The sequence below is a fragment of the Crassostrea angulata genome, chromosome 5 (genome assembly GCF_025612915.1).
Source record: "Crassostrea angulata isolate pt1a10 chromosome 5, ASM2561291v2, whole genome shotgun sequence".
Lineage (NCBI taxonomy): Eukaryota > Metazoa > Mollusca > Bivalvia > Ostreida > Ostreidae > Magallana > Magallana angulata.
The window spans coordinates 16780785-16803272 of NC_069115.1; the positions used below are offsets into that span (position 1 = coordinate 16780785).

The 22488-nt window shown below is 32.6% G+C and overlaps 1 protein-coding gene across 1 annotated transcript in view; it reads right to left on the minus strand.

The window, feature by feature from the left end:
* Nucleotides 1–17523, minus strand: part of LOC128185659 (uncharacterized) — a 33707-nt gene extending 16184 nt beyond the window's left edge. Inside the window, exon 1 of the mRNA XM_052855280.1 lies at nucleotides 17476–17523. The gene's annotated coding sequence lies outside the window, so the exon portion shown is untranslated. The remainder of the gene's footprint in view (nucleotides 1–17475) is intronic.
* Between the last annotated feature and the right edge of the window lie 4965 nt (nucleotides 17524–22488).

Consider the following 22488-nt stretch of genomic DNA (forward strand, 5'->3'; position numbering starts at 1 on the left):
TTTTCTCAAGCACGGAAATTACGTTATCAAAATAAAAAAAAATGTTTATTAAGTTCGGATTATTGTCTATTAGATCTAAAAGTTTCATGAAAATCGGTTGAGCCATTTCAGGGAAATCGCCTGCACATGTAAGAAATAAAAAATGATAGTAGGGAAAAAGAAAACGAACGAAAACAATAAGGTCTTCCGTTTTTACAACAGAAGACCTTAATGATAGTAATACGTTGCAAGATTACATGAAACACGTTAAACAACAGACTCATGGTCGCAAAACACACGAAAAACAGCTGCGATTTATCTTAAGATCTTAAAAAAGGTGCACCGCTCTTGCGAGCAGAAAAAAGGCTGTAAAATATTCGTACCAATGTTTGTGCGTTGCATTACTATAATTTGGATCGCATTCGGTCGCGTCTCAATAGTGTGCATGTCCACAATTTAGAGAGACTTGATGCGACCACAAAAACACATGCAACGAATGCAAGAGTTCGTGCAACGTATGCGATAGCTCGTGCAAATGCAAAACAATTTAATTGCAAAGTGCTGTAAAGTGCTATTGCGCCAATTGTAATAGAGGCTAAGGAAACTTAAATGATGTAAATCAGTTTGTCCTTTATATTTTGATGGGTCCGTCGTATTATATATTGGGGGAGGGGGGGGGGGCATTTTTTAACATAAAGAAGATTTTTCAGACGATTTCAACTCACTAAAGCTGAAAGCTCGTTGGCTTTTCTGATCACTCTTTGTCTGGCGTCCGTCTGTCTGTTCGTAAACCTTTCACATTTTCACTTCCTCCCAGAACCATTTGGTCAATTTCAACCAAAGTTTAGACAAAGCATCATATGATGAGGAGGGGATGGGGCTTAAGTTTGTTAAAAGGAAAGGTCACGCCTTTTTCACGAAAAGAATTTTTGAAAACTTAGTGGCACTTTTCAAAAACCATTCGGCCAAAAACGTTATAATTTGTGTGAATGAACCCTGAGTTACCTGTGAGGGATATTAAAGGTTGATCAAATCATGATCCCTGGGGGCCACAAAGGCAACTTACAGAAATGCTCACTTAAACTTTCGTTTCAGGTTTAAAGGTGATGTTCGCCTACACGTATCTTATGCAGAAATGCTTTTCGTTACTTCCTAATCAGATCTCCCCTCCTAATTTGTTTTTATTTACACACGGATCAATCACGGATCAAATTCTTTTGCTAAACTCGGTTTGTAATTTTAGTTTAGATTATGCAAATTTTTATTAAAAACTTACTCAATCTTTTTTACAGTTCCTCAATGATATTTTCTCTGTTGAATTCTTTGGAGAAAATATACTGTTTCTCTATCTCTAAAAAAAAAAGTAGACTACGCTTCGACTGGTTCTTTGTCTCAATCACACTAGATTGGTTCTGTCTTTATATCGTATTATGACATGATTAATGAAATGCTCTTATGGCGTGTACTTTTGTTAAAATGCATATCACAAGACAAAGGTGTAATTCTGTTATTATTATCCTCACAAGGTTGACCACAATATCAACTTTAAAAGCAGAGGAATTCTGAAAACTTGTCTTGAAACATACATGTACTAAGGTGCGTTTCCCTCTGCTGGAGCAAGACATAGTAATTTATTAAACTCTTTAAAGTCTACCAGATGTTAACGTGTGTCCAAATTTTTAGCCTCTATGTCGCTGTTCTGCCCCCCTATATCACTTTCATTATCTTCTTTGCAGACATTGTCCTCTGCATAAGAGGATTGTCAATAATGAGAATCTACCATCCAATCTTCTTTAACACTAATCTTATACCTTTATTTTGAAAAAAAAGTTGCTTAAATTCTTTAACCATTTAGCTGCTTTTAGAAATTTTTCTGGTCATACTTGTTCAAATGCAATGTGACTTTTAAATTTAACAGGTATAGTTTTACTCTCATTCATGTTTCTTTGAATCAATCTGACTGTTTTGTTTACATCTGCATGAACATTACACACCATTGCATTTGATACCTTATTGACCACCCCTTCGTAATTCTTTTATTTTCATAAAAGGCATTCTATAGGATTTATCAACAGCTGTTCTTGCTGTGCGAGGCTTTTCAACTCATCTTTAACATCTGGGATGCTCATAATATTACCAATGAAGCAAGGTGATACTTCACTATTCTTGAGATAATTATAACACTGATAACAAATATATTCAAGCACTTTTGATGCCCTTTACATAATCCCATGCTTTGAAATTTACAGTTTTTATGATTTTAAAAAACTTCTGAAAAATATTTAAGAGCATAAGAAACACACATTTTCTGGTCCTTTAAATTTGATGTCAAACTTTCCTTTTTTGTTCCAATGTACTAGACACTCTATGACCTTCACTTGTTCTTTTTTAGGAATGTGGCTACTATATGAAGTGCCCCCGATTCTTATGTTTAGATCTTTTAGAACTACATGTTACATTATCATATACTATTTTTTTAGTTTTGTCAAGGAAAACGTTACAGTATATCGTAAAAACTGCCATTAAATTGCTTTTATATATATATATATTGATGTCATAGCTATTTCTCAAATGACTTAGAAATGTAATTCAAATTGTTCGATTAATTGCTTAGTACCTTCTGATGAAAAAACTTGAAATCGGATCTAATTTAATTACATATATAAGAAACATTTGTTGCTTTTTTCACCAATATACTTGCTCCATCTTTGCAACAAAATCTTTGTTCGTTTCGACAATGAAAATCAAAGACAGCAAACTAGTATTTAAAAAGAGAAATACCCAAAGCATCGCATTTAAATAAAAAATTGCAAGTGTGTCACTTGTTTGACAACAGAGAGTGCAAACTCTCAACGCAGTAAGGGGTAAACAGTGTGAAACATTTCTAATTTGTCGTTTTGTCCTAGATAAAGCATTGGAATTAGTAGTGATAAAGTTTTACAATTCATTAACTACAAATATTCTTCATGGTGTTTCATATGCCTTTTGGATGTCTGTATGTTTGGATGTAATCACCAATATATAACACTGTATCCAAATCAGAAAACATCGGGCCTTTGTATCCAGTGGGTTTATCATTACATTCCAGAAAAAACTTAAATTCTAAAGGGGACCAAAATTTTCTTCAATATCAACACGCAAACCAAATCAAATTAAACACAGAAGTAAATAATTGTTGACATAAAATGTTATTCATTTAGATGTAATCAAATAACTAAGTAAGGATTTTTTTTTCCTTAAACAAGTAATATGGGTCCCAATTCTTAATCTCCAAGAATCCAAGTCTATTCCCATTATTTAATATTTCCTGCAGCAACTTATTTAATTTGCAAAATTTAACCACAGTTCGAAGTTAACCCTTCCTCTTTGCGACGAATTATTTTAATTTAATTCAATCTGGATTAATATATTAAACGGCCGTTTGTTTGCATTGCACGCTCTGGTAATTATCGAACAGGGTAAGATTCATCCATATTCCAAATTTTCCTAACGAGCACAATAATGTAAAAAATCAATAAAACAATATGTACAAAACTAGACAATATTTAAATGGTGACCATTTCAAAGGGCCCGATAAAATATTGGACGATAGGATGAAAAGCATTTCACAAAATTTGGCTTTGACATTGATCTATAACTTTAACATTTTCCAGCTGGCATAAAACTTTAATGCATGATCCAATATGACCTTGACACTTGATCTACAAATATCATTAAAGGTTTCTGCACACCCTTTGATCGTAGACACTCTGTGAGTTAAATATGAGCAAGACTGGACCAAAGGGAAAAAGATATGCTCCGGACAAGAATTTTTCATATAATTCTGCTTTGACCTTCAGCGTCAACCTACAAACATGGTTCAAGGTAACTGCAGTTTCTTTACCCAAAGGCACTCTGTGGGTGAAGAATGAGTCAGATTGAGCCAATTGGAGAGAAGAAGCCCCCAACAAGATATCTCGGACGGACAGACGGACGGAAGGACTGACGGACAGACTGATCATTATAGGGCGCTCGCAGAGCGGGCCCTAATTAATAATGATACATATTTTGCAGTTCTTCAGGCTGCCTTTGTTAAAAACATCGTCTTCTTTAGCACTAACTTCAGTAAACATAAACTAATTTGCTCGCAAAATTGTCACGTGATATTTTGTTAATAGAAAAGTCGTTAAAACAGTTTATTCGTAAGCACTTACCCTGTCTTATTTACATATCCGAAATATGATTAAGAGATGGTTAATTAGATGAATATTTTTGCAGTTAAAAACAGTTGATGTTTTTAAAGAGTGCAATATTCAAAATGAAAGATATTCATAACAATCTTATTCAAATAATAAAAGAGATTAAATATAAAAACTGTTTACATTTTTTGCGCATATTTATAACATGGTTGTGCTCAAAATTTGAGCTTGTCGGTAACAATAAGGATCTTCATGCTCTGCCATCCAACTAAAAATCATACATTTATTTTTACTATTTTTTGTACTGTTGTTGTCCAGTTGGATAAGTGACCAGCACTATTCACTCTTCCGAATTCTTTTTACTGGTATATCGTACCAAACAAGCGGTAATGTCGAGGGATGTGACCTAAAACATACATGTTCACTATTTGGCCATATTTGACCCCCCTTCCCCCTTCTTTAATAAATAGCCTTAACTACGGCCCCATGGGCTTTAACACCTGACCTAGAGACCATGAAGATTTTTTAACATTCAATACAATTTCACTATATGACACCGCCATAGTTCCTTAACTGTTGACCCATGGGGCAATGAATACTAAAGTTTATGTAGAAATTGTCATGGACATCATATTAATGCATTCTTTTTATCTCCCTTTACTATGGTACATGTAGTAGAGAAGAAGATTTCTAAGATTAAATACATTTTCACAATATAGATTAATAACCCCGCCTTATAGACTGAACCCTTGGCCAAGGAAAAATGAAATTCACAATTTATAAAGAGCTTTATGGACATCATGATCATGCATATAGTTGGGTTTTTTTTCAGACATATATAGAGTAGAGAAGATTTTCTTATATTTAATTCATTTTCACTATATGGACAAATTTACCGCGTCGCAAGGCCTGAACCTTTGACCCAGGGACCATGAATTTCCAAATTCATGGTAGAAGGAATCATGGACACCATAATCATGCGTTTGGTTTTACTTAAATTTATATATATATGAGAAAGAAAGAAAATTTTTATTAGATTTATTACATACAAATTGGGCCTGAACCACTGACCCAAGGGCCATGAATTCTACAAATTGGTAAAGGGCTTCATTGACATCATAATCTTTTATTTAGTGTTTTCAAACATGTGTGAGAGTAGTGAAGAACATTTTTTGCTTATTTGGCCCCGCCAAGGAGGCTCCGGGATGGAATGGTATGGTCATAATTTCACAATGATAATTATTATAAACCTCTTACTCTAGAGATACTTTATACCAAAACCGGTTACAACTGGTCCTGTAGTTTTCAAGAAGTTAAAAATGTTAAATTGGTAACGCACGATGGACGACGCACAGACGCATGACGACGGACGAAGACCAATCGTAATATGTCATCTGGGCGATTCAGGTGACCTAAAACTTTTAATAATTATCCAAACATTTTAGACGATTCTTTAAATGTTCTATTATTGTATAATTCCAATATAAATAGATCCAACAAAACAACATTTTAACTCCTGGTAAAAAAAAATGGGATGATTATATAAAAGTGGTGTTTTATATTTTATATATATATTAAAACGAAATACATGACCTCAAATAATATATGTTTTATGCAATATAAGTAAGTCAGTAAGTAATTAAAAATCTAATTTAGTGATATGTGTTATCCCAACCAATTATAAATATAATACAAAATAAATAATGAAAAACCTGGCCAATCGTGCCTATATATCACTGAAAATACAATTATAACATATATCCACAAATTAGGTATTGCGATTTTTTAATATAATAAAGATTGTCGGTACATGTATGCCTCAAGTAAGTATTTAGAGGTTTGTTTAGGGAAATTTAACAATAGTGCAGTATAAGTTGGAAATTACAAAAGTTGGGTTGTTTAATAGCAGTTTTTATATATTAGAAATTATTATCTATTGATATTTCTTATTGAGTTTCTGTTAAAATAATTATAAATCCACGTAAGACAGTTTTTTTCAACCTGTTTTCTACCTGCTATGTTGCAACCACTATTGAAATAAAACCACTATTAAAATAAATTATTTCAATAGTGGTTGGGAATGCATTTCATTAGAAAAATCACTTTGCAACCACTATTGAAATAAAACCACTATTGAAATGAATTATTTAAATAGTGGTTGGGGATGTATTTCATTTGAAGAATCACTTTGCAACCACTATTGAAATACAGTCACTATTGAAATAAATTATTTAAATAATGTTCCGGGATGTTTTCCATTTTATAAATCAATTAAAGACACTGTTGAAGTACAATTACCATTACAATTATTTTTTCAATCGTAGGTTAGGGTGAATTTCTTTTTAAATATTACTTAATATTGAAAATTTATATATATATTTTTTTTACATTTCTCTTTCTACAGACATATCATGTTCTATGAATATTGTATATCATTTGCACAATAGTAAACATCTTGTAATTTACCAGAACTTCTATTCAAACCCCCTGCATGTTAAATAATTATTTATTGATGAATATTATTATAAATATCACTATTGAGAAAAATTATTTCAATAGTGGTTAAGGGTGTACTTCATTGAAATATATTATTTTAAAAGTGGTTAAGAATGCGTTTTATTTCAATCACTATTGAAATAAATTATTTCAATAGTGGTTAAAGATGCGTTTCATTTCAACCTCTATTGAAATAAATTATTTCAAGAGTGGTTAAGGATGCGTTTCATTTCAACCACTATTGAAATATATTATTTCAATAGTGGTTAAAGATGCGTTTCATTTCAACCACTATTGAAATGAAATATTTTCAAAAGTGGTAGGGATGCATGTCATTTCTATGCCTATTGTGCTTAACACTCTCAGTTGCAGTTGACTGGTGGTATGGAAAACATGACCATATAAAGAAAAATCTAAGTAAATCATGATTAAAAAGGAATTTATCATATCATAAGACATACTTCTTATCTTCTTAGAAACTCTCCAAGCAGAAAGGAAAGTGTTACAAACAGGCATAATGATATACAATAAACTGAAATGCATCATCAACGACTATTGAAATACTTTATTTCAAAGGTGGTTAAAATGAAAGATATCCCTTACCACTATTGAAATAATTTATTTCAATAGTGGTTGAAATGAAACGCATCCTTAACCACTATTGAAATAATATATTTCAATAGTGGTGGTAATGAAGTACACTCCAATCACTATTGAAATAATTTTTCTCAATAGTGATATTGATGATAACAGTTATCAATAAATATCTATTCAATATACAGGGGGTTTGAATAGAAGTTCCGGCAAATTACAAGATGTTCACTATTGTACAAATAATATGCAATATTCATAGAACATGATATGTCTGTAGAAAGAGAAATGTAAAGAAAAAAATATAAATTTTCAAAGTAATATTTATAAAGAAATTCATTCTAAGCTACGATTGAAAAAATAATTGTAATAGTAGTTGTACTTCAACAGTGTCTGTAAATTGATTATAAAATGGAATACATCCTGGAACATCATTCAAATAATTTATTTCAATAGTGAATTTATTTCAATAGTGGTTAGGGACGTATATCATTAGAAAAATCACCTTGCAACCACTATTGAAATAAAACCACTATTGAAATAAATTATTTCAATGGTGGTTGGGAATGTATATCATTAGAAAAATCACCTTGCAACCACTATTGAAATAAAACCACTATTGAAATAAATTATTTCAATAGTGGTTGGGGATGTATTTCATTAGAAAAATCACTTTGCAACCACTATTGAAATACAACCACTATTCAGTAATGATTTTAAAAGAAGTTGGGGATGTATTTCATGATAAGAACTATTTTACAGACACCATTAAAGTTCAACTACTATTAAATTATTTTTTTTAATCTTAGATGGGAATGAATTACTTTATAAATATAACTATGTAATCACTATTGTAACACTTTTGGAAAGAAAGAAGTTGTATATCCTATTTTGCAAACTATTTTGAAATGCAAGAAATCTAACGAATAATATCAAATGCACAATTATGTGACAATTTTCACTGCTGTGTAGAAACATGCATATGCATATATATTTGTCTAACAAACAATTCAAATACACAATTAAGGTACTAAAGATTTGCATATTTTACGGTAATAGTAATCAAGACTATGATATAAATGTACTTATTTTAGGATGTTCATTGTTGTGCAGAAATAACCAATCCTCGCAGATTAACATATAAAATTGTTTTCATATTTTTTCTTTACCTTGCAACGTTTGAAATTGCCAGGACTTCTATTCAAAACCCCTGCATATTAAAAAAATAATTTATAGCTTATATGTCATTATAGATTTATGTAATAATGAATATACTATTAAAATAAATAATTACAATAATGGTTGGGGATGTACTTCATTAAGACCAATATTGAATGAAATAAATTATTTCAATTGTGGTTAGATATGTAATAAATAATATATTTCATTATTATGCCTTCTGTCAGTTTGTCACTATATATTCAATACTCATCTATTTTTGCATAGTATTAAAGAATTAATATAGCGTAAGCATACTATGCCGAAATAGAGCACGGCAAATGTTTTCAATGAAAATCTTTCAAGCGCCGATAGCGGGATTCGAACTCACAACGCTAAAATTATTCAAGCTTAAAGCCCAACGCATTACCGCTACGATAAATTAGCCGTTATTGAAACTATCGGTATTATATATATAAAACGTAGAAATATACGACTGACATCAAGCAATTAAAATTATTCATTATTCCAAAAACACTTCATTATTGACGGTAATTTTAAAGTTAAAGTTTCATATAAACTTTTGAACAAATTGATTGAACATTTTTCAAAGAAATTCTACATGAGAATCACAAAAACGCTTTTTTTAATGACGCTTGATAAAGAATGTACAAGAAAAAAACTCAAGGAGATTTCGTCTGCTAAGCATTTCGAGTTTTTTCTCGGTAAGGCCAAACGTCTCTCATTTCTTGAAAAGAACATAAACCTTTGTTGACTTTTTCTTGTACAACAACTTGTTGATTAAATAAACAATCAAATCAATTGAATAATTTGAAAAACAAACAAACCAAAAGCTTGCGTTTCCAGTGATAATTTATAGGGACTTGTCAACACTCGAACGTCACAGCTACTTAAATATAGCAAATCACGTCAGTATATTCAACAGTCGGTATAATAATAACAATAGTGTTGTGTTGTGCATGTACTATGCCTAAATAGTAGTCAGGGTTTGATACATAGTGCACTCGCCTCCGGCTCGTGCACTATGTATCAAACCCTGATTACTATTTAGGCATAGTACGTGCACAACACAACACTATTATATAAATAGTGGTCGTAATGAAGTACACCCCCAACCACTATTGAACTAAATTATTTCAATTGTGGTTGAAATGAATAGCATCCTTAACCACTATTGAAATTATATATTTCAATAGTGGTCGTAGTGAAGTACATCCCCAACCACTATTGAAATAATTTATATTAATGGTAATATTTATAATAATATTTAGCAATAAATAATTATTCAATATACAGGGGGTTTGAATAGAAGTTCTGGCAATTTACAAAATTTTCACTATTGTGCAAATAATATACAATACTATATGACATGATATGTTTGTAGAAAGAGAAATGTAAAGAAAAAAATATAAATTTTCAAAGTAATATTAATAAAAAAAATTCATTCTAAGCTATGATGGAAAAAATAATTTTAAGAGTAGATGTACTTCAACAGTGTCTGTAAATTGATTTTCAAAATGGAATATATCCCGAAACACTATTTAAATATTTTATTTAAATATTTTACTTCAAAAGTGGTTTTATTTCAATAGTGGTTGCAAAGTGATTTTTCTAATTAAATGCATTCCCAACCACTATTGAAGTTATTTATTTCAATAGTGGTTTTATATCAATAGTGGTTGTAACAACCGTGCAATCCTGATTATATGGCGGAAAAGCTCAATGAAAGTAAATATTGTGATGTTGAGAGGAAAACAGAGGTATGTGAAATTTTAATTCCAGGAAGAAAGGATTTTTTTTATTAATGGTTTGATTCAGGGAACACAGTTAACATGGAAGATTGACACTGGAGCAAGGAAAACATTTATCAAGGAGGAAACGTTTTATAGCATTACTGTGGATAATAGACCTGTACTAGAGCAAGTGAAAAGTAAATTTTTATCAGCTGATGGACGTAAACTGAAAATTTTGGGAACTGCTAAAATGCATATGATTCTTACTTTGAAGGACATTGATATTGAATTTCGTGTATTTGTTGGAGGAGTCACACATGATTTTTTAGGAGAAGATTTTATTGTGAAGTTCAAATGTAATTGGAACTATGAACTTTGTGCTTTGAGTTTGGCTTATAATCAAGAAGAAGGTGCATATGTTAATGAAGTTTGTCAAACAAGGAAAATTTATAATTTGGATTCTGTTTCTATTCCTGGAAGACATGAAATTGTTGTGAGATCTGTGCTTAAGAATGCAAATGGAGAAATTGGAATTCCAATGCCGTTGACAGTTTTTGTGAATTCGTATAAACTAGGAGTTGTGAGAACACTTATCGATGCAAAGAATACAGAATTGTACATTCGTCTCTATAATCCAGGAGATCGTGAAATTACTGTACCGAGAAATACTGAAATTGCATTGTTTGTGCCAGTGACATATGTGAGTCAACCATTTTGAGACAAAGGTGATATTGTGGCAGCAATTAGCAAGAGAGATACTCAAGAACTACCAGAGTATTTGAAACCAGTCTATGAAAATGGGATTGTGAATTTAAATTCCCAGAAGTCTGAAAAGTTAAAGGAATTTCTCTATGAAAAGAGGAATGTGTTTGCTGGCCCAGATGGAGTTTTGCAGATAATTAGTGTTGGTGAGCATAGAATTGAGTTGAGTGATGGAATGCCGTTCAAGGAGGCGCCGCGGAGAGTTCCACTATTTAAGAGAGAGATTCTAGATCAAGAAATAGGGAAACTACTTGATCAGGGAATAATTGAGAAATCCAGCAGTCCATGGTCGTCGCAACTTGTTCTTGTACAAAAGAAGGATAAAAGTTGGCAAGTGTGCTTTGATTATCGTAGACTGAATGCAAAGACGATAAAGGATGCATATCCGATTCCTACGACAGATGATAACCTGGATGCGTTGGCTAGCTCAGTTTGGTTTTCGTCATTGGATTTGAATATGGCGTATCACCAAGTGCCTATGTCAAATGAGGACAAGAAGAAAACTGCCTTTGCTACACCAAGAAGAGGGTTATACCAATACAATGTTATGCCCTTTGGATTATGTAATGCTCCAGCGACTTCTCAGAGAATTATTGAGAGAACATTAAGTGGACTACAGTGGAATGTGGCTGTACTTTATCTAGATGATATAATTGTGTATGGAAAGAGTTTTGATGAGCATTTGGAGAATTTGAAGAAGGTGTTAGATAAAATGGATGGAGCTAATTTGAGGCTTAAGGCAAAGAAATGTTCATTTTTTAAGAAAGAAGTGTCATTTCTCGGATATGTGGTTTCTGAGACGGGAATCAAGACAGACCCTGCCAAAATTGAATCAATTGAAAAGATACCAACACCAAACAATGTAACAGAATTACGAAGTTTTCTTGGATTAGTGTCTTATTATAGGAACTATAAAAAGGATTTTGCCAGTATTGCAAAATGTTTGCACTCTAACGATCAAAAACAACAAATGGATATGGACAGAGGAGTGTGATCGAGCTTTTGAAGAACTAAAAAGGAAATTACAAAATGTGCCAATTTTAGGATATCCAGATATTAATGATGGAAGTTTTATTTTAGACACAGATGCAAGTAATGAGGCCATATGATGTGTTCTTTCACAAATTCAGAATGGAAGAGAAAAAGTTATAGCTTATGAAAGTAGAACATTGAGCGCCGCTGAGAACAACTATTGTGTAACCCGAAAGGAAATGTTGGCAGTGATTTATTTGTGGAATACTATAAGCATTATTTGTTAGGAAGAGAATTTATCTTGAGAACGGATCACGGATCGTTAACTTGGCTTCATAAATTCAAAGAACCAGATGGACAAATATGCCGAAGGTTACAACAATTAGGACCATATGACTTTACAATCATTCATCAGGCAGGAAAACAACATGCAAATGCTGATGCACTTTCAAGATTACCCAAAGAAGGATCAACTGAGGGAATGTGTAAACAGTGTAAGGAAAATCATAAAGACTATGATGGTGATTTTGTGACACGTGTGAAAGATCTGCGGGAAAATTCAAATTAGACCAAATGACGAACGACATCACAGTTGATATTTTTCAGCTATTCAATGTGACAAATGAAGAGAAAATTGATTCTGTGCCTGAGGAAGTAACAACTAAAAAAAGGAAACAAAATCGTCCACGTCGCGCAAAACAACGCGAAATACCTGATTTACAACTTACTTATGAGGAAATCCGAAAACAGCAAGAAAATGACACAGGAATTGGACCCATTCTTTAATTATTTGAAAAATATGGATCTGAAAATAAACCACCTACTAGCGAAGTGACAAAACTTGACCCCGAGTGCAAATTTTGGTACAACAGATGGGAAATATTGGAGATATATCAACGTGTTTTGTGTATCAAGTGGGTTGAAATTGAAGATTTGTACACTAAAGAATATGCGTGAGGTAGTGATGTGGTACTTACATGATTCGCCAGTTTCTGGACATCTTGGAATTCAGAGGATTGTTCGAAAAATGAATCAAAGTTTGTATTATTGGCAAAAAATTCGCGATTATGTGAAATCGTGTCATGTGTGTGAAGAAAGGAAAAATCCACAACGACAAAAACAAAGTGCTATGAAATCATTTATAACTGGAGGACGTTGGGAAAGAATTGCAGCAGACATCGCTGGACCGTTTCCAAAATCTGAGAGTGGAAATGTGTATATTCTTGTGGTAGCAGATTACTTTACCAAATTTGTGGAAATATTCCCGATTCCAAATATGGAAGCCGAAACTGTGGCCAATGTTATAATCAAAGGACGGGTTAAACGTTATGGATGCCCTTATGCTTTGCATACAGATCAAGGCCGACAATTCGAAAGTCAACTTTTTCAAAACTTGTGTTCATTACTTGGAATCCATAAAACCCATACAACTCCGTTTCACCCAAGAACAGATGGAATGGTAGAAAGGTTGAACCGCACAATAAAGGATATGCTGTCAAAATACATTTCATTACATCAGAATGATTGGGACAAATTCATTGATGGAATTTCAATGGCTTACAACAGTACAGTGCATGAAACAACTGGAATAAGTCCTTTCAGAATGTCATTTGGATCAGAAATGGTGATGCCTGTAAATTTATTCTGTGATCAGGATAACAGTGTCATTAGTGTTCAAACCAACTACAATAAATATGTCCGTGAGTTAAAACATGAATTAGAACAGTATCATGAAGTTGCGAGGGAAGAAACAAAGAAAAACGGCCAAAATCAGAAGAGGTGTTACGATCTTAATGTGAAAAATATTAAGTTTTGTGTTGGTGATATTGTGTGTCGTTTCCAACCACAATAGATACTAGAAACAAAACTTAAATTGGCAAGAAGTTGGAGTGGACCGTGGATAGTGACTAAAAAAATTAGTGATGTGTTATACAGGATTCAACATTCTATTTATTCTAAACCTGTTGTGATTCATGCAAACAATCTGAAACCATTGCAAGTGAATAAAACTGTGTATTTGAAACTTCAGCGTATAATTCGACAGTGTCCGGAAGGTGATTCCGATGTCATTATTCCAAATTTATATCCTAGTGATGAAGTGGCAGGAGAGAACAATGAAGACCATTCAGACATTAGTGAAAATTCTGAGAGCCAAACCACCTTGCCAGATACAGATAAGATGCAAAAATTACCGTTAGAGAGGAGCAGGGAGGAGAATGATGGACATTTGTTACCACTAAAACAGATGGAACAAAAGAAGACAAGACATGGCAGGATTATAAAAACCCCAACCCGATTCAGAACATAAACATTTGGATAAGTACCTTCAGAGATGTACCAATGTTTTGAATGTAACATAATTTATAAATACAAAAGGAATTTACAGAGGCATTTAAAAAACGTCATTTTTCGGCAAAAAAAATTTTCAAATGTGATATTTGTGGAAGTATTTTTACCAGGAATTCTAATCTTAAAAGACATTTCTTTAATCAACATAGTTTAACAGAAATTTTAGACGATTTAGAAGATTTTCCAATTGAAACAGGATTAGTTGTAAATTCAATCATGGACTATACCATCAAAAGTGAAATTTATGAGGACATTTCGTCTGATGAAGAATCATTTGAGGAAGATTTATTTCTGAACAAAAACAACGCTGAAGAATTTGTTTCCGAGTGTGAGGAAACATCCAACATTCCAACTTAAGAGATTCCAACATCCGAAAGTCCAACATCAGAGATTCCAACATCCGAAAGTCCAACATCAGAGATTCCAACATCCGAAAGTCCAACATCAGAAATTCAAACATCCGAAAAGAAAAATTTGATTACGATTCAATTAATCAAGAAAACAGTTTCTTATGGGGAAGGAATAACTGAAGTTATCAAAGAAATTAACTTTTCATACACCGAAGAAATGAGGGAATTTTCTCCACTCGAAGTATTTTCGAACTTTCTTAACGATTTTATGGATGAATCCTAAAACGAGTGGGAGTTTGGTTCAAGAGAATCTGAGCCAATTGTGATTTCTGACCCGATAAACTATTTCTTTCTTTTACTTGCTTACCCTGATGACTTACCTTGGAGTGATTTCTGTAAATAAACTGTAAACATAATGTGAATAAAAAATTATGAACTGTGAATATTTGTTCTTATAATGTTTTCGTAGCATTGTTAGATTTTTTTCTTTTATTCTTGCTTCTTTTATAAATGTATTATTTTTGCTTTTGATTTTTTTTTTTTTTTACATATTTTTGTATATTGGTTTTATGTTTGAAAGGCATATTTTATTCAAGCATATCATTTTTTAATTTGCATTTTCCTATTTTGAACGGTGTGCAAAATCTAAGCAGGGGGAAATGTAGCATAATTAATTTTATTTTAATATTTTTCTACTTTTTATTTATTTATCCAGTAGATTAGTTTGTCGTCATTATTTAATGCGTATCCCTTAGCTTAGATTAATTACTTTGTTAATCCTGACTGTGAACAGGTCATGGGGAGCAGTTAATTGCATTAGGAGGAGAGTGTTAGATAATAGATAGTGTGGGGAGCAAGAGGAGTAGTGATTTACAGTCTTTAGATTTATAGCCTGGCCTTAGGAAAGTTCATGGGGAGTAAAGGAGGAGTGAGAGGAGTAATTGGGTATATATAGCCGGAAAAATTAAAGAGGGTGAGAGAAGTGAGATGAGAAATGTTTTGATTGTTTAATTGGATTTTAGTGCCTTTCATTCATTTACACGTATTTTGGATTTATTATGTGATTGTCATTTGGATTATATTTTATTCTACTTTTGGATTTTAAATAAATAAACATTTGTATCTTTTTGAATTGCGTTAATCTCATTAGAAGAAATTAATTACTACCGGAATATAATACAAAGATTTACATTACGCTACCAAACATAACGACATCATTAAAGTGGATTAAAACTCGGAAACGCTACAAATGTAAAAATCTAACAAAATATTATTATTTACTCCCATACAGATTTATGAAAATCTAAATACATGGTTATTATGTCCAAGAAGACCTCTAACTGAATTATAAAGTGCATGGTTCCTCGGTCAGGGTTTAGAACCTAAGATGAGTAAAAAATTGTCATATAGTACAAGTGTCTTAAATCTTAAGAAAAAACTTCTCTACTACCATACATATTTGAAAAAGAAACCTAAATGCATTGATATGATGTCCACAAAGACGTCTACCTAAATTGTAAAAATTATGGCTCCTGGGTCATGAGTGCATGCCTTTGGGCGGGACCAATATGGCCACATAGTGAAATGTGTTAAATTTTGTAATATTTCTCTGCACTTTCACAGTCGTGGGAGATCAAGTCAGTTGTCAGTAATATTGAATTAAATATGTATTCTATTTTAGGAAATCTACTTTAATATCCTGTGCACTGTATACTTGTAAAACTAAGCTGTATGCATGTTGTGTGTATTATAAATGAAACTGTGGATATTGTTAAAAAAAATTCCATTAAAGGCTTAAAGGTCTCTTAATACCAAAAGTATGCAATGTTTTGCCTCAGGAACCAGGGTATAGATAATCCAAAATTCATCCGACTTTTGAACCATAATTTCCAGATCGCAAAATTATTATTGAATAGATCATATTGCTTTACCCTTTCAAGAGATTTTTTTTTAGATCTTAAGTTAATTAATAACGATGTTATATTAACTGTTAAAATTCATCAGGTCATCAGGTCGTTATACACTAGCGGTATTTTTTATCATTATGAAATTAATTTATATGAAGTCATCTTATATTTTGTTATTTCAAATAGAGTATACAATTACAAATGTCATAAAATAGAACTTTTATTTTTTTCTTTGCACTAGTAATTTAAAAAAAACCACCGCCTGGTCATTGTACCAAAATACCCCTTGAAATGTTATAAGAATACTATGATCTATGCAATAAAGTAGAACTATTATTTCATTGCACAGATCTGTATTTCACAAAAATACACGCCATCAGGTCATCAAACTTATAATGCCATTATACTCTCCCGTTTGCCAGATATTACTCCGCAAAATATTCCACTGTGAAATTGTGTGAATAATTTCATTTTTTAATAAAAGATGCTCAGCCAAGTTTTGAAATGCGTCTTTAATCAAAGATGGAAAAAATTCTTACTTTTTTCAACAATACAAGACTTAACCGCGTAGGTAATTATCCCAGTTAATAGAGTACGTAAACAGGTTTTACACAACCTGCGTACGCCAACACCACCACTATTTCAAATCATAAGTATCATTATGTTTATGGAACTTAACTACTTATGTGTCAACTTGCAGTGTATAAAATAGTGGAATTTAAATTAAAAATCATTGTGAAACTATTTGAGGAGTAATAAATAGATCTTTCATTGGAATATTTACTTTCGGTTTACAGGTATGTTCTTCAACTTCACATGCTTTAATTGTTATATCAAGAAAATAATCTTAAAATTACTCTGTTTAAAAAACACATTTATCCATGAACGAAAGCTATAATATAAAGTTTTTACTTCGCCTTATGTCCTTCCAATCGACATAAATAATTGGAATGATTAACAATTGATATATATACGTCACCTTTAATAACAGGAGTTTCAGCAAATATATTTGTACAAGATTGGATATCATAACTGAAAATAAAATAAAATATTTATTACCGATTTTGAAATGTACTAAAATGTAGATTTTTGTTGAATCCTTAATTAACTTAAAAATTCAATCGCCGAATATTTTTGTTGAAATATCAGCTCTCTGATTGGCTGATATTTAACACTATAAAAAGACTATGGACTGGTTCTCTGTCTCTATCGTTCAAATATTAGACTGGTCTTCTGTCTCTATCGTTTGGAAGAGACAGGTCATCACCGCCATCGAAGCAAGGGATTCCTGGCTTGATTGACGCGCCCTCTATTGCTGCTGCTTCATATTACAATCAAGTATCGATCTGTTGAGTCTGTACATGTAATATCAAACTGAGCCGATTCATGTTTTTCGTGTTCATTAAATATGTCAATCCCAATAAACAAAACCATTTTTTATAGTTGTTTCAGTTCTTTTTTCCAACTAATGCTACAATTTGTAATATGAGAGAACATTTTACGTCCCAAAAAATATAAGCAAAATGTCTAATATTGTATAAAATTTTAAGCGTAAAAATTGTTTAATACTCATGTAAAAAATCTGGAAAAAAATATTTGCATTGTACATTAAGATTATAGTGACCGTGCGTATAAATCATACTTTTCCCGTGGCCCGTCGGCAAAACAACAAGAGTGTCTTTATGTAAATCACTTTTTAGCTATTTCTTTGTAAATGATATGAAGACTTCTTTCACAGTTAAATTTTTCGAGTGCAATTTCTTTATGCAAAGAGAACTCGAGAAACCGATAAACAGTCCATGATACTGCACTCGTTGATTTGTTTTGGGTTCCCCCACAGGGGCATCGTATCCGCGCTACACTCTATGACATATATATAATAATACACATTATTATTATGATGCCCCTGTGGTTCCCCGAGAAATTTAAATGGTTATTCTTATCAGACAATGACGCGGCCACCAGAGGGCGTTTTACATTATGGTCTAAATAAAATGAAATCGTCCTCTCTGACAGCATTTGGTTAAAAAAAATGTTGGTTGTTGTTTTTAAAATGGCGTTACGACAGACAGCCAGTTCAATCACTTTGATTTGTTTTAATCAAACTGTCACTAATCAAATAACATATCAAGTATTACATTCGTGTATTCATTAATTTGTGATTTAGTTACCCAAGAAGTACCACATTCACCTATATATAACCTTAATGACAGATTCACATACATACTCGGTATAATTTACACCCTTGGGTTTCAATATATATGTCATTTCTAGGGTAACTAAAACATGACACTGACCTCAAAAACAAAAATAATTTATATTATTAAATACTCTTATAAAGTTAAGAAGAATTTCAATGAAGTTAAAAACTTACTGCAGCGTGTGGTCATCTATACAAATTTAATTTCTCTTTGTACACGTCTTAAACATTCTTCCGATTTCGCCAAAAGACTTGCGACAATTTAAAACTAACTGAGGTATTCTGCTTGCATGAATATTTACATTTTTCAGTATGTTTGCCTGTGATCAATCAACCATGACGTATACATATTTGGGGCTCCAGTGGGGTTTTCTTATCTATATTCAAATATTTTATCGTAAAATGGCTGAAAAGTATATAATATTTGGCCCTTATTGGATTTGATCACGCCCCGATCAAAATTATCACCACATAATACTCAAAGAAATATCCAGCTATTGGTACTTTGCGGAACGGAACGAAACGAAACCAGTTAAGAGGCCCTCTTAACTGGTTTCGTTTCGGGGAAACGCAATCTAATTAAAATTAGAACTTCCATCCGCTCCCCGTTTTTCGATATGTCTTCCACGCGACATATCGAAAACCGGGGAGCGGATGGAAGTTCTAATTTTAATTAGATTGACACAAAGATTAATTGAGCCTGGGAATAGTGTGGGGCCACAATGGGTGGTCGAATTTTTACATAGGATAATATAGAGTATATCATAAAAAAAATCTTCTTCTCAGAAAGTCGTCTGTGAGGAAAGCTGAAACTTGTATGGAAGCATCCTTATATGTAGTTAAAATTTAAAGTTTTGAAAATCATGGCCCTTTGGATAGGGTGTGGCTACAATATTAATGGGGGTCGAATTTTTACAAAGGAATATATGGAAAAAATTAAAAAAAATTTACTCAGAAACTAATCAGCCAAGAAATCTGAAACTTTAGAGGAATCATTCTCATGTAGTGAAAATTCAGGTATGTAAATCATGACCCCCAGGGGTAGGGTGGGGCCATAGTAAAGGTTAGAACTGTTACACAGGAATATATAGAGTAAATCTTTAAAATTCTTCTTTCTAAAATTAATCAGCTGGAATAGCCGAAACTTATGTAAAAGCATCCTCAAGCAGTGTTAATTTGACGATGTTTAAATTATGATCCTCGGGGCTAGGGTGGGGCTACAAAAGGGAGAGGTCGAATTTTCACATTGGAATTTATAGAACGAATCTTAAAATCCTCTTCTCAGAAAGTTATTAGCCATAATAATGATAATAATAATAATAATAATAATAATAATAATCAAAGGTAAATCTTGTGTGGAAGCATCTTCCTAGGTAGGGTAGATACAATTTTGTTCAAAACATGATCCATCGGGGGTAAAGTGGGGCCACAATGGAGGGTCGAATTTTACATAAGAATATATAGAGGAAATCTTTTTAAAAATCTTCTTTTCAGAGACAAATCATCCAGGAAATCTGAAACTTAGCTGGTAGCATCATTATTTAGTAAAAATTCAAAGTTGTGAAAATCATGAACCCAAGGGGTAGGATAGGGCCACGATAGGTGTTTAATTTTTTACAGATGAATGTTTAAAAATCCTCTTTCTAAAAAACTAATCAGCCAGGGAAGCTGAAACTTTCATGTATGTGGAAGCATCCGCAGGTAAGGTAAACTCACAGTTGTGATGCCCCGTGTTCTTGTAAACAATATTTTCACTTATATATATGCTCTAGTAAATTAGCAATATAACGAAACTCGTACTACTAGCAAATTACACAATTAAAAATAAATGACTATATATGTACGCCTGCCCCTGGCCGATTCTTGTGTCTCACAAGGGGTTTAGCGTTTGATGTGCAATGCAGGATTTTATCCCATATATAAACAATTGTTTAGGATCTTTTTGAGAACTGCAATGCTCAACATGTGATATGACTATAAAAGCATCCTGTTAGAAAAGGGACTTGATTAAAAAATATGAATATACAGGAAGGGGGGGGGGGGTATTTATACAGGATCTACATGTATCATACTTCGTTGTCCAGATAGTTTGTATCATGACTCCATTAAGCTGATTTTATCGTACCTATTCTTCCTCATGTGAGGAATGCGACTCATTGGCATCTTGCGCAATATATAAATTTATTTTGTCTATTTACTCTAACCAATAATATTTAGAGTTATTTTGTGTGTAGCATGTAGTATTTTATACTGACTCTATTAATTCAACAGGTACCAGAGATGAATGGCCATGATTATTTATGAACACTATCTGAAAAGAAGAGTATTTGATTTAACTTCAAATAACCCAGATTTCTGTGACTTTTTCATTTCTGTTCATAGAAACTCAAAAATGTACCAAGAAAGCGTTCAAAAAATCAGATCTTCATTATTGAAGTCATACAGCAATTATGCAGTTATTCAATTTTTACACGGGCTTGGATGTTTTTGTTTTTTACTCAATTATTCATATATCTACAACGACAATCTTCATCTATGCAGTACTTCCTTAGTGAAAGAACAACACATGTCCAACCATTTAATCTGGATGGCTACGGTGTGAAAAGAAAGCATGGAGTCGCCAGACAACTTAAACTACGAGAGGAATTCTTCAGTACCTTTCATAGACAGGACATTTTCTTGAAGAATGCAGTTTTCGTTTTGGTGTCAGCTCCAGTCAGTTCTCTAGAAATTTTACATTATGGATCAACTTCCCATCTATGGAACTGGAACTTTTATGTAAAAAAGCAGAGCCGGGTGAAGATGTTTGACTTGCAAGTTGCTTAAAACCATTTCCAATCTTTATAGAAATTTTGGACTGTACAGAACTGTTTAGTGAGACACCTTCCAGTGTGGAATACCATAAATAGACTCAAAGCAATTATAAACACCACTCCAGAATAAAATTTCTAGTCGGAATCCATCCATCATGGGCTATGATGTATATATCTAAATCTTGTCCAAAAAAATTGTCCGAGAAACAGATGACATAAGAAATCCTGGACTTTCTTGGCTTTCTTATACCAGGACAAAAGAGTATGGTAGATAGGGGCTTTACGATTGAAAGGGATATCCCTTGTGGTGTCAAATTAGTTATTTCTTCTTTAAAGGTTGCAAACTGACAACAACTTATAGCAAATAAGCTATCGAATTCAAAGGTCATCCCCTGGGCACGAGTTCATGTAGAAGGATGTATGCGGATGCTTAAGTCATTCATCCTAAGACAAGAACTTAAACTATCTTACAATCTTAGACAAGTATACCAGTATTTTATCAGAATGTTTTTATTTCAAATTATATATTTTAGAGGACATTCCAACATACAGCACGGCCATCATTATATATCTGCTGTGACCCAGAGAAGAAGTTTTGTGGGGAGCATGACCTTTTGCAAAGAATAAAATCCTCAGAGATTAGTTGGCATTGTTCACTGCAGGCACGTGCTTGTTTGTTTATTTTCTATTTCAATATGCATGTGCATATGGATTTAACAAAAAGGCTAAGTATTTGGATTTGGAAAAAAAACCCAGGGAACTGAGTGAAGAAATCTAAGCCCTGAAAATGCAGTAAGTTGATATTCGGAAGGATCTAGTATAGGAAAATTCTACAAGACGATAACAACATCAAAATAGTTCGGCGACTGCCTTAAGTCAGCTTTTTCATTCACATTCTTTCTTTAATTAATGACACCAGTTACTATTTCTATTTTATTTATCGTGTCCATTGGATATGGCTCGACCTTGTTCGGCACAT